Source organism: Brienomyrus brachyistius, chromosome 15 (assembly GCF_023856365.1).
Source record: "Brienomyrus brachyistius isolate T26 chromosome 15, BBRACH_0.4, whole genome shotgun sequence".
In the NCBI taxonomy this organism is placed as follows: Eukaryota; Metazoa; Chordata; class Actinopteri; order Osteoglossiformes; family Mormyridae; genus Brienomyrus; species Brienomyrus brachyistius.
This window is the reverse complement of record NC_064547.1, coordinates 6693680-6703289: the sequence shown is the minus strand read 5'-3', so window position 1 is coordinate 6703289 and position 9610 is coordinate 6693680.

The following is a 9610-nucleotide window of genomic DNA, read 5'->3' as shown; positions in this document are numbered from 1 at the left end:
TCATGACATACAGTACTTCAAGCCCCACTGCGTATGGGGCTATGTATCTATGGATTGGACTCGTTGGTCCAATACATCCCCCAGATGATTGACACCTACCTAGCCATCCACATAAACATGCAACAGAAAATGGGATTCCTTGGACCAGATGACCTTCCATTTCTCCAAGGTCCAGTTCTGGTTTTTCCATCCTCCAACCATTTGGTCAATGAGCTAGTTCCAGTTATGCCCCTGTTTAGTTATGGTTTTCTAATAGTTTAGTTAAGCTTAAATAACTAACAGTTTTTTTGCAATAAAAACTAGCATGCAAAATGACCCGGGGTGGGTCACTAAGCTTGGATTTAAGAACACTGAAATTTTTACAAGCAGAATCTTCACCCTGTAGGAATGTGGTTTTCTGAGTGCCAAACATTGAATTTATTTCTTACCAGTCTTCATGGTGCACGTTCATAGACTGACATTTTCGAGATGTTTGTTAATGTTACTTACACACAAACTCAGCGCATTAGCCTAGTTTTCATTTGGGGAAATTGATTTTCTGTTCAACGGACAGTTTTAACTAGCTGACTGTTAGAAGCAGTGCTACACAATTACCTGATGCTTGGGTGTACTGTTGTTAAAAGATGTATCGATTACTCATAGCTAAAATGCGATAGCACATGTTCGACTTATAGCTTGCTCTCGTCTCCTTGGTTACTGTTGCACGCCAACGAGATTCAGGGAATTTCAAATGCTTCCTTGATCTCCCTTCATTTCTCTCCACTCATCTGTCACTACTGTTATGCACTTATACATACCATACAAGATCATTTTACTTTGGTAGTTCAGCAAGATAATATATCATTTCAAAGCACTTTTATAATATATATTCTTTGAGATATTATAACACTTAATAGCATTTTATAATATGTTTCACTATACGTCTTCATCTGTTCTAGTTCCATAACCACTTATCCGGTACTGTCTTGTAGCAACTGTAAATTTTGCACTACGAAATGATATCATGGCAACACTACACCTTACAGTAGATGTGCAATTTCTTATTAATGAGTGTCTTCTGCAAAGTAGAGGGCTCTCTAGACAATGGTTTTCCTCACAGAAAGTAGTCAGGTGTGTATCCGTTTTGTGCATGTGGCTTGTAAACTATCTTTTAACCAGCACTTGGAGTCAACCTTCAACTTTCTTCAAACCATCCGGCGCAGCGTTAATCTCTCTGGCAGGATTTGCACACAAATTGCACCCTTATCATTTGGTCTTACACTTCCCGCCTATGGTTAATTTTCCAAACAGAAAGCCACTTGTAAAATTTTCAGAACCGCAGTTGTGAACTCTGTAAATGTAAAGAGATATTATAAAAGGTGACATATTTATTGCCGTTACCATGGTTTTGTTACCAGAGGACAGAACAAATTAAATGTAAAATGATGTTGTGGAAACCTGGCGTAAATTCTCTAGACCCCCAAATGTCTATGCTCACAACTCATTCCTGCATGTGATTTTACGTGCAAAGTAAATAAAATGTTAGCTAAAGCAAAACAAAGGATTCAGCAAATGCTTCTGCACTCCCAGCTCTGACACTGATGTAAGATGTAGGGTGATTGTTCTTCACACAATAACAGACCTTTAACATATCTTACAATCTGCATTTTTTGTATTTGTCATTTTCACATTCTATTTTACAATACAATATAACATTTAATATAATATATGACCAGATGAACAAATCATTATAAGATGAGTGAACAGATGGATTTGTATTTTCAAGTAGACTAGCCTGTTTACATTTTTTATTGATAAACAGGTGATTTTTGGTATAATATTCTGTAGCCTCATTTAGTATTATATATTAACAAGTGTTTGGATACATTAACCTTATAATAGATCGTTACATTTTCTTCATGTTTAAATAGTTGTCCGCAGCTTTTAAAAGACAAATTTCCATTTTCTCCGACAGTGGCCTTTTATTTGCACATCCCTCCCTTTTATTACCGCCTCGGACATCTTATAATCATCGTTTGACAATGTGCCTCGCCGGATTGTAAACAAAACTCTCGGGAAAGTTTAACCTCCTTCATTCCCGGAAGAATAAGCGCGGGGCATCGCTGCATCTGCCAGCTGTGTCTCCATCTATCCGCCGATTCTGGCGTCATTAGAGATTCAGACGCTGCCGGGTCCGCAGCGAGGCGCGGGCTGACCGCGAATGGAATGGCGGCCCCACCGCTGACATCCAGAAATTGCACATTCGTATTGAGATCGTGGACAGAGGAAACATTTATATTTATATCAAAAAGCGCATCTGCTGTTGATTTAAAATACCGAGAAATGAGCGGAAGCGCCAAACGCAAACAGAAAGTCGACACCATGGGGAGACGAGGTCGGCTTAAGAGATGTCCGTCGGAACAACGAATGCGACAACACATTTGCCTTGCGTTTTTCATGTGAGGTTTTCGTTGTTAGTACTAATTCCCTTTCAGAAGATCGCTTAAAGAGCTCTGCAAGTGAAATAGGTTTTCTGGGAAATGTACTCTAGCCTACATCTATCAATGAATCAAAAAATCAATCAATTTAAAAGCCCATAATTGTAACAATTACACACTTTTTGAGATTAAGGTAGTCCTTAGCTTTTTTTGGGTAGGACAATGAATAATCTAATAGTATAAAGCCAATAATATGTATTAAAACATTATGAAACAAAGAATATGTACGTTCATTGAAAGTGAATCTTTTCTTTTGTTACGAGGAAAAATATTCTTCCTCATGAGCAGTTTCTCTGCGTAACCGGATTTGTCTGTCTTAAGCAATTGTCTCTTCCTTCAGCTCTAACCATTTGGGATGCGTATTTCTCTGAACATATTGAAAAACAGAATAGAACAATCTACTGGAGAATTCCCAAAGGGTTAAAAAACCTGCATCTTTTGCAAGCATTTGCTAGCTTTTCTGTAACAAGTCACTGAGGCTTACTTAGATATTCACCCCAGTCTGCCCCTACATATATTTAGTTGTTGACAGTGCAGTCTGCAGTGTATAGAATAACAATACTATGGGCATGCTTCCGTAGCGATGCAATAATACCTTTGGTGTTTATCCTCTCTCCTCTCATCTGTTTTTGCATGAGCGCATGCTATGTGGACAAATATCTCACTGATATTCCAGCAACTGAATCTTTGTGGGAAAAAAAATTATGTACAATCTATTCCACCATGTTGATGGCTGAGCCATGGGATTTTTTGGTGGAAGTTATTCAAGTCAAGTAGACTTCTGGTCCTGGGCAAGTCTTTAGTCCAGGGTGTATGAATAAAGTATACTGTGTGGTCAAAAGTGTGTCAACACTAACGTCTCATTCTAAAACGAAGTGTATTTATATGCAGTTTCTATAATGGCCTCCCACTCTTCTGGGATGGCTTTCCATTGGATGTTGGAACATCGCAGGTAGGATTCTCTGCCATTCACGGTGGGTATTGATGTTGGGTGATCATGTCTCTTTCTGCAGCTAAACTTTCTCCCAGATACAGTATTACCACAATGGCTCCACTTTGCAGTTGACCAGGGCTGAAATTCTGAGCTCTGACTTGTTAGAAAGGTGGTGTCCTATAATGCAGTGTTTCTCAACCTTATTTTCTGCCATGGCACACCAACTAAAAAGCACCAGTTTTCATCCGGTTGAAAAACCGTGCTGTAATGGTGCCAAGCGGAACGTCATTAATATCTTCTGTACTACAGCCCATCCTTCTGCCACTGTTTGTTGCTAGAGGTTGCATGGCTGTGTGCTTATTTATACACCTGTGCCAGCAATAGGTGTGGCTTAATTCCTGTAATTAAGTGGGTGAACAAATTCTTTTGGCTATATAGTATAAGTGAGGTATTACAACAAGTTGTGCTGACACATACCAGGGACAACACCGAATTAGTATTCTCATTTTGTAAAATGATTCGATCAGACGTCTGCCTTCAGTGTCAGGTCATGTGAAGTTGTCGCTACACAGCTGATGTGACACCCTGGCTTGTTCGTAGTAGGTGTCCGTCCTGAATGGCCCATGATCGCATCATGGTGTTGAATTCACAACCTTTCTCTTCACCTGAGAGAAAGTGCAAGGCCAGTGGGTCTCAAGGGAGCAGGCAAAAGTACTAGATTCTTTCCTCTACATTACCCAGCTCTCCAGGTGTTCCTCAGTAAATGAAACGCAGGTGTTTAAGAACGTTGCCTGTGTGTAAATCATCAAGCCAGCTATTAATATGGACCCCTCTCCTGATTAATTGCCACAGGAAGAACAAAAGGAATAAGTATATAAATCTGCTGATGAGTAAACAGGATCGCGAGAGTGTCGGCAATGTTTGCTTAATTCGTCCATTGGAGAATAGCCCCCTGAACCATGCCATGGTTTTCGGGGAAGATTGCAGATGAAGGTTCTGCAAGATCCAGTGGGCTGTTTAGTGATGAAAGATCCCATAGTGCTATGTCCCACACTGATCATTTATTTGTTTGTTTTTTTATCTATGGTCTTATATTTGAGAGTTTGCGGTCATTCGCACACCAATGTCTTCTTGGGTCGAGTTGAGGCCGTGCCAAGAATATCAGCTTCTGCGTAGCCTGCAGAAAATGTATTTTTTGAGGATGATGTGATGTTTGGAATGGTACATTAGGGACTAGCACTAAACGATACCCTCCCCCTACCCTATATCCATCCATCCATTTTCCAAACTGCTTATCCTACTCAGTTGCAGGGGGTCTGGAGCCTATCCTGGAAGCAATGAGCAGGAGGCAGGGAACAACCCAGGATGGGGGGCCAGCCCATTGCAGGGCACACTCACACACCATGCACTCACACATGCACACCTATGGGCAATTTAGCAACTCCAATTAGCCTCAGCATGTTTTTGGACTGTGGGGGGGAAACTGGAGTACCCCACGACGACATGGGGAGAACATGCAAACTCCACACACATGTGACCCAGGCGGAGACTCGAACCCGGGTCCCAGAGGTGTGAGGCAAGTGATAACCACTGCACCACCATGCCGCCCCCCTACTCTCTATGCAGACCTTAATTAGCATGGAATCAGTTTAAATTTAAAGTCTAGGAAGCAGTGAGCCTAAAGTAAGAGCTACTATTCTGTCACTTACCATCAGCATTACAACAGCAGAACATGATAAATGAATGAAAAAGGCATAGCAACAGAGGCATTTGAAAGCATCACATCTAATTCCACAGTAATGTGCTACTTCTACATTACAGTATTACTTAGAACAATGAAATATCCCCTGAATCATTATTCAATGGCCTGTAATGAATCATGTGTTGAGTAGCAAAATGATATGTATATTTACTATTGATAGAGAATGTTGCTTTCCCTATTAATAATATTGACATCAGTTCAGCCATTATGTTTTGGGTGTGTTTCAAATTCATGAGAACCTTATGTGAAGCATATATCACGTCTTGAGAGTGTGTATGGGATTTTGTTTTCTAATGTTTTTATCCATTGATGTATATGTACAACTGCATCTTCATATGTGGAAATGGATATTCACACACACACACACACACACACACACACCAATGTATGTGTATATGAGGTAGCCTGCTATGTATTTACACAATTATTTCGCAGCTTGACTTGATTAGTCAATTTCACTGTCTGATGAGCAGAGAAAACCATTCACACGGGCATGAATTGTCACCTTTCACAGCTGCTGGGAAGATGAAGACAAATAATCCGGCAGATATTGACAAGCTAAAAAGAGCCAAGAATTATCGGTTATGAATGTTGGGGGCGGGGGGAAGCAGCTGAGTGATATCAAGATTATTCCCCCAGATCATCAATCACCAAGGGACACAATTTAGAAATGAAGATCGCAGTGAGCGATGTGGACAAGCGTCTTCGGAAAAAATGACCAGCTGGCATTAAAACTCTGTGATGAGAGCGATTTACTACGAGGTATATTTATCAATATAAATATACTACACTGAGATCCTGTAAAAATAATAAATGTCCTTGGGTTTTTTTCAGTCTCATTACTCGCAGTTCACAAATGGCCAAATAATTACATTTACGCAACCTATCGTTCGAATACCAAAGTTGTTATTCAATCTGCTTCTATTTAGCATTTACCTCTTGCCTCTTCAGAGTCAATTACACTGCTGACGAGGACGTCCCACTTGTCGTGCATACATGGCACACTGACCCTATGTGGACCACTTCCTTCAGACAGGAAGAAAAGTGTCAGGATTCCGACGACTCACCCAAATCCAGAGGGACGTGACGGCAAAAGTGTGCATGGACGTCTCAGTCTGACAAAATCACGTTTTTTATATTGATAAGTAGACATAGTTACGCTTCTTGGCCCTTCAGTGAACGGTGACTTTCAGGCAGCAATTCGGCTGCAGAAATGATCCATCTCCCGGCCGGAGACTCTAGGGCACCTCTGCTGGGACGTGTCAACCCGAGCCCGTGCTATCCTGAGAGCACGACCCGACAGTCATGGAAATAAGAGTTGCTCAGGCACGATGCTCATGAAGACTTGACAAAGTCATATACGCATACAGCAGCTGGGACACTGAGGCCATGCGTGCGCGGCCCAGAGACACGTTTATTGCGAATATAAAACAAGATGAGAAACCAATAGTGTTGTCTTTGTAATGCATCTGCAGCTGAAACTAATGCTAATAATCTTGAGCTGAAACGGGTCACTGCAAACCTCATTAGAGTGAAATGGAGTGATGATTACCAAAACTTACAACCTCATCATTTCTTATCACACTACATTGTAGCCTAGGGGATTAGGGCACGCCGTTCCGAGGATGGATATTTTTGTGCTGCTGAGCAATGGATGTTTATGACGGTACATGCATTCAAATGTCAAAATTAACTGACGCTTTCCTACTGTTTAAAGTCACATTGCAAAAGTTTCAAACATCACATGCAAATGGCAGCAAAAACATCTAATTTCAACATCTTACTACAATGAAAGGATTTTCTTTAAAACTTTAGTTAGAACTTATTCTAAAAAGAAATACAGGATTAATTCAACTGAAGCACATATTTGTTTCTATAATGTGGCAATAGGTTACGGCATGCATTAACTTGGCTAAATATATTTTCACCATAAATTAGGCTCAGGTTTGTACAAATAATGTAATAGCTTAGCATTCAGGCTTGTAGCTAGCACAAATATGTATTTACATATATAATTGAACATTGAAAAGAGTCTACTTTGCTTACACATTGACTTCCGTGATGTTAGTCTGTGAGTGTAACTAGCCCAGGTCCTGCTTGTGGAAATGGGGTGGGACACCTTTAAATATATCTGGATTACAGTTTGCTACAGTTAAGCTGCATGCACCAGTCTTTACATGCATTTGCTCTACACATCACCTTTAATTTAAGGCTCCCAAAACCTTTTTTCTCTGAGCTCCGTACCATGCAGTTGTATGTACTGTCACATTCAGGCTAATGTTTTGCGTAAAGGCAGCACTACAGCTGTAACGATTGACCTCGCAGTGTCGCCTCGTATCAGCAGGGCTGTCAGTTTGAATCTGGCGCCAGCCGCGCCTTCGAGAAGCACTTGCCGGTTTAGAGTTTTGGGTAAACCTGTAACTCCAAATCGCCAGCGTTTGCTTGTGTGCGTTTTTTTGCCCTGCGACACACTGGCATGTAACACAGCGTAACATTACTTACGCCCCCAATATCATTGGACCACCACAAACCCAAATGGATTTAATGGATAATGAAAACTGATGGATATTACATTTAACCAAAGTGGTTTGCATACTGTGTGTATATATATATATATATATATATATATATATATATATATATATATATATATTTGTTTTAAGTGTGTCCAATTTAAATGCCATGAAAAAAGGCTCTAGCGATATAATTCAACAAATATTTATTAGACTCATTTGTACAGAGTATGTACATTGAATCCATTTGCTTTAATCAGCATAGGCAGTCCTGTGTATATGGTACTTTTACACCTCTCATTCAATGCAGCATAAAAAAAGAGAAAGAAGCTTACTCAAAATGATTCTTTACAAAGGTTTTCATTTGCTTAAAAAAAAGAAAAAACCCTTTTGGTTTTATTTTTTATGGTACAACAAAATGTATGCAGCCACATGCTTAAATGCATACCAGAGATGACAGGAAGAAGAGGGGGAGGAAGAGAAAGAGAAGATGGAGGAGAAGTAGAATTGCTAATATATGCAATTTAGTCATAAATAACTTAAAAATAACTATAGATTGATCACATCCAAAGAAGTGGTTTGCAGATACAGTTTTTAATGTATCACAACAATGAGCAACAAACATACTTGATGAACTATTTCCAGAAGTTGTTCAAATACCATCTACAATAAACGTCATTTCAACTATGACAACAGGTCTGTGACAAAATAAAAAAAAAGTTTCAAAACCATGTTATTACCGTAATACGGTACAGTTGAGACTTCAAACATTACAGTAACAAAAACTAATGAGACTACTCTCTATATATAAAACATCAATAACATTTTTGGTTTAGTTTATTTAAAGTTTTAGCCATAGGGGCTTTTTATTAAAACCTCAGGGTGCGTGTCCTGTGTTACCCAGGCATTGCGAGTACATATTGTGTAGAATATGATTGCGCCGTGATAATCCCTTTTTTTGATATCCAGGAGAACAATCCTAATTTCAACCTTTTGAAGGCTGTCCTCTTACACTTGACGCTATCCATCCATAAAAAGGTTTTTGGCTGCTGTGCAGTTGCAACGTTTATGTACAGTTATGTTATTAGATCATCCATTGTTTTTTGTTTGTTTTCTGTTTTGTTTGTTTGTTTGTTTGTTTGTTTTCTTGCTTGCTTTACCGGTCCTTTGTGTGGGAGGCATTTTCTTTTTTTTTCTTTGTTTCCACGCCAACACACCATTTGCACATAGTGTTGACTGACAACTCAGTCTTGCAATGCTGATCCACATTCAGAAGAAAAGGCGAAAGCAATGTTCTTAAAGCCTTTGGAAACAGGACAGTAGCTCATATTTGTACAGAGGAAGGATTGCACCTTTGGAGGCCAACACGTCTCTTATTAAACACAATCAAAAAGTGTCTTCAGGATTAAAATAAACGTTAAAAATACTAAAATCAAATAAGAACATTGAAAAGTTCACATAAAAATGCAGGTTAATAAAAACTGCTGTGAAATTAGCGTTTGATCTTTAAGAAGAACAAAACAAAAAAAAAACAAACAACCTGTACAAGTAAAATAAAAGTAAAATGAAAATGTAACGTGATTTCATCCTTTGAAACAATTTTAAGCATGATTTGATTTAACCTGTCAAACAGTTGCATTACATGCTACTTGTTCATCTCAGAATAGGAATACCAAAAGCAATACATTTTTGCATTTCTTCATATTAATAAATTTGTACCATGCACAGCCAACTACAAATATGTACAACAGCTTTGCTTTCTTTGTTCATAAGCCTTTTTACTTTCATACAAATAGCCTTCTGTTACTTTGGAATGGACATTGTCCCATCTTACCAAAAAGAGTGATGTGTAAAATAGGACACACCTTGACTGCTTTCACATTCTTAAAGTTACACGGCAAAAAAAAAAAGGATAGACAGCAAT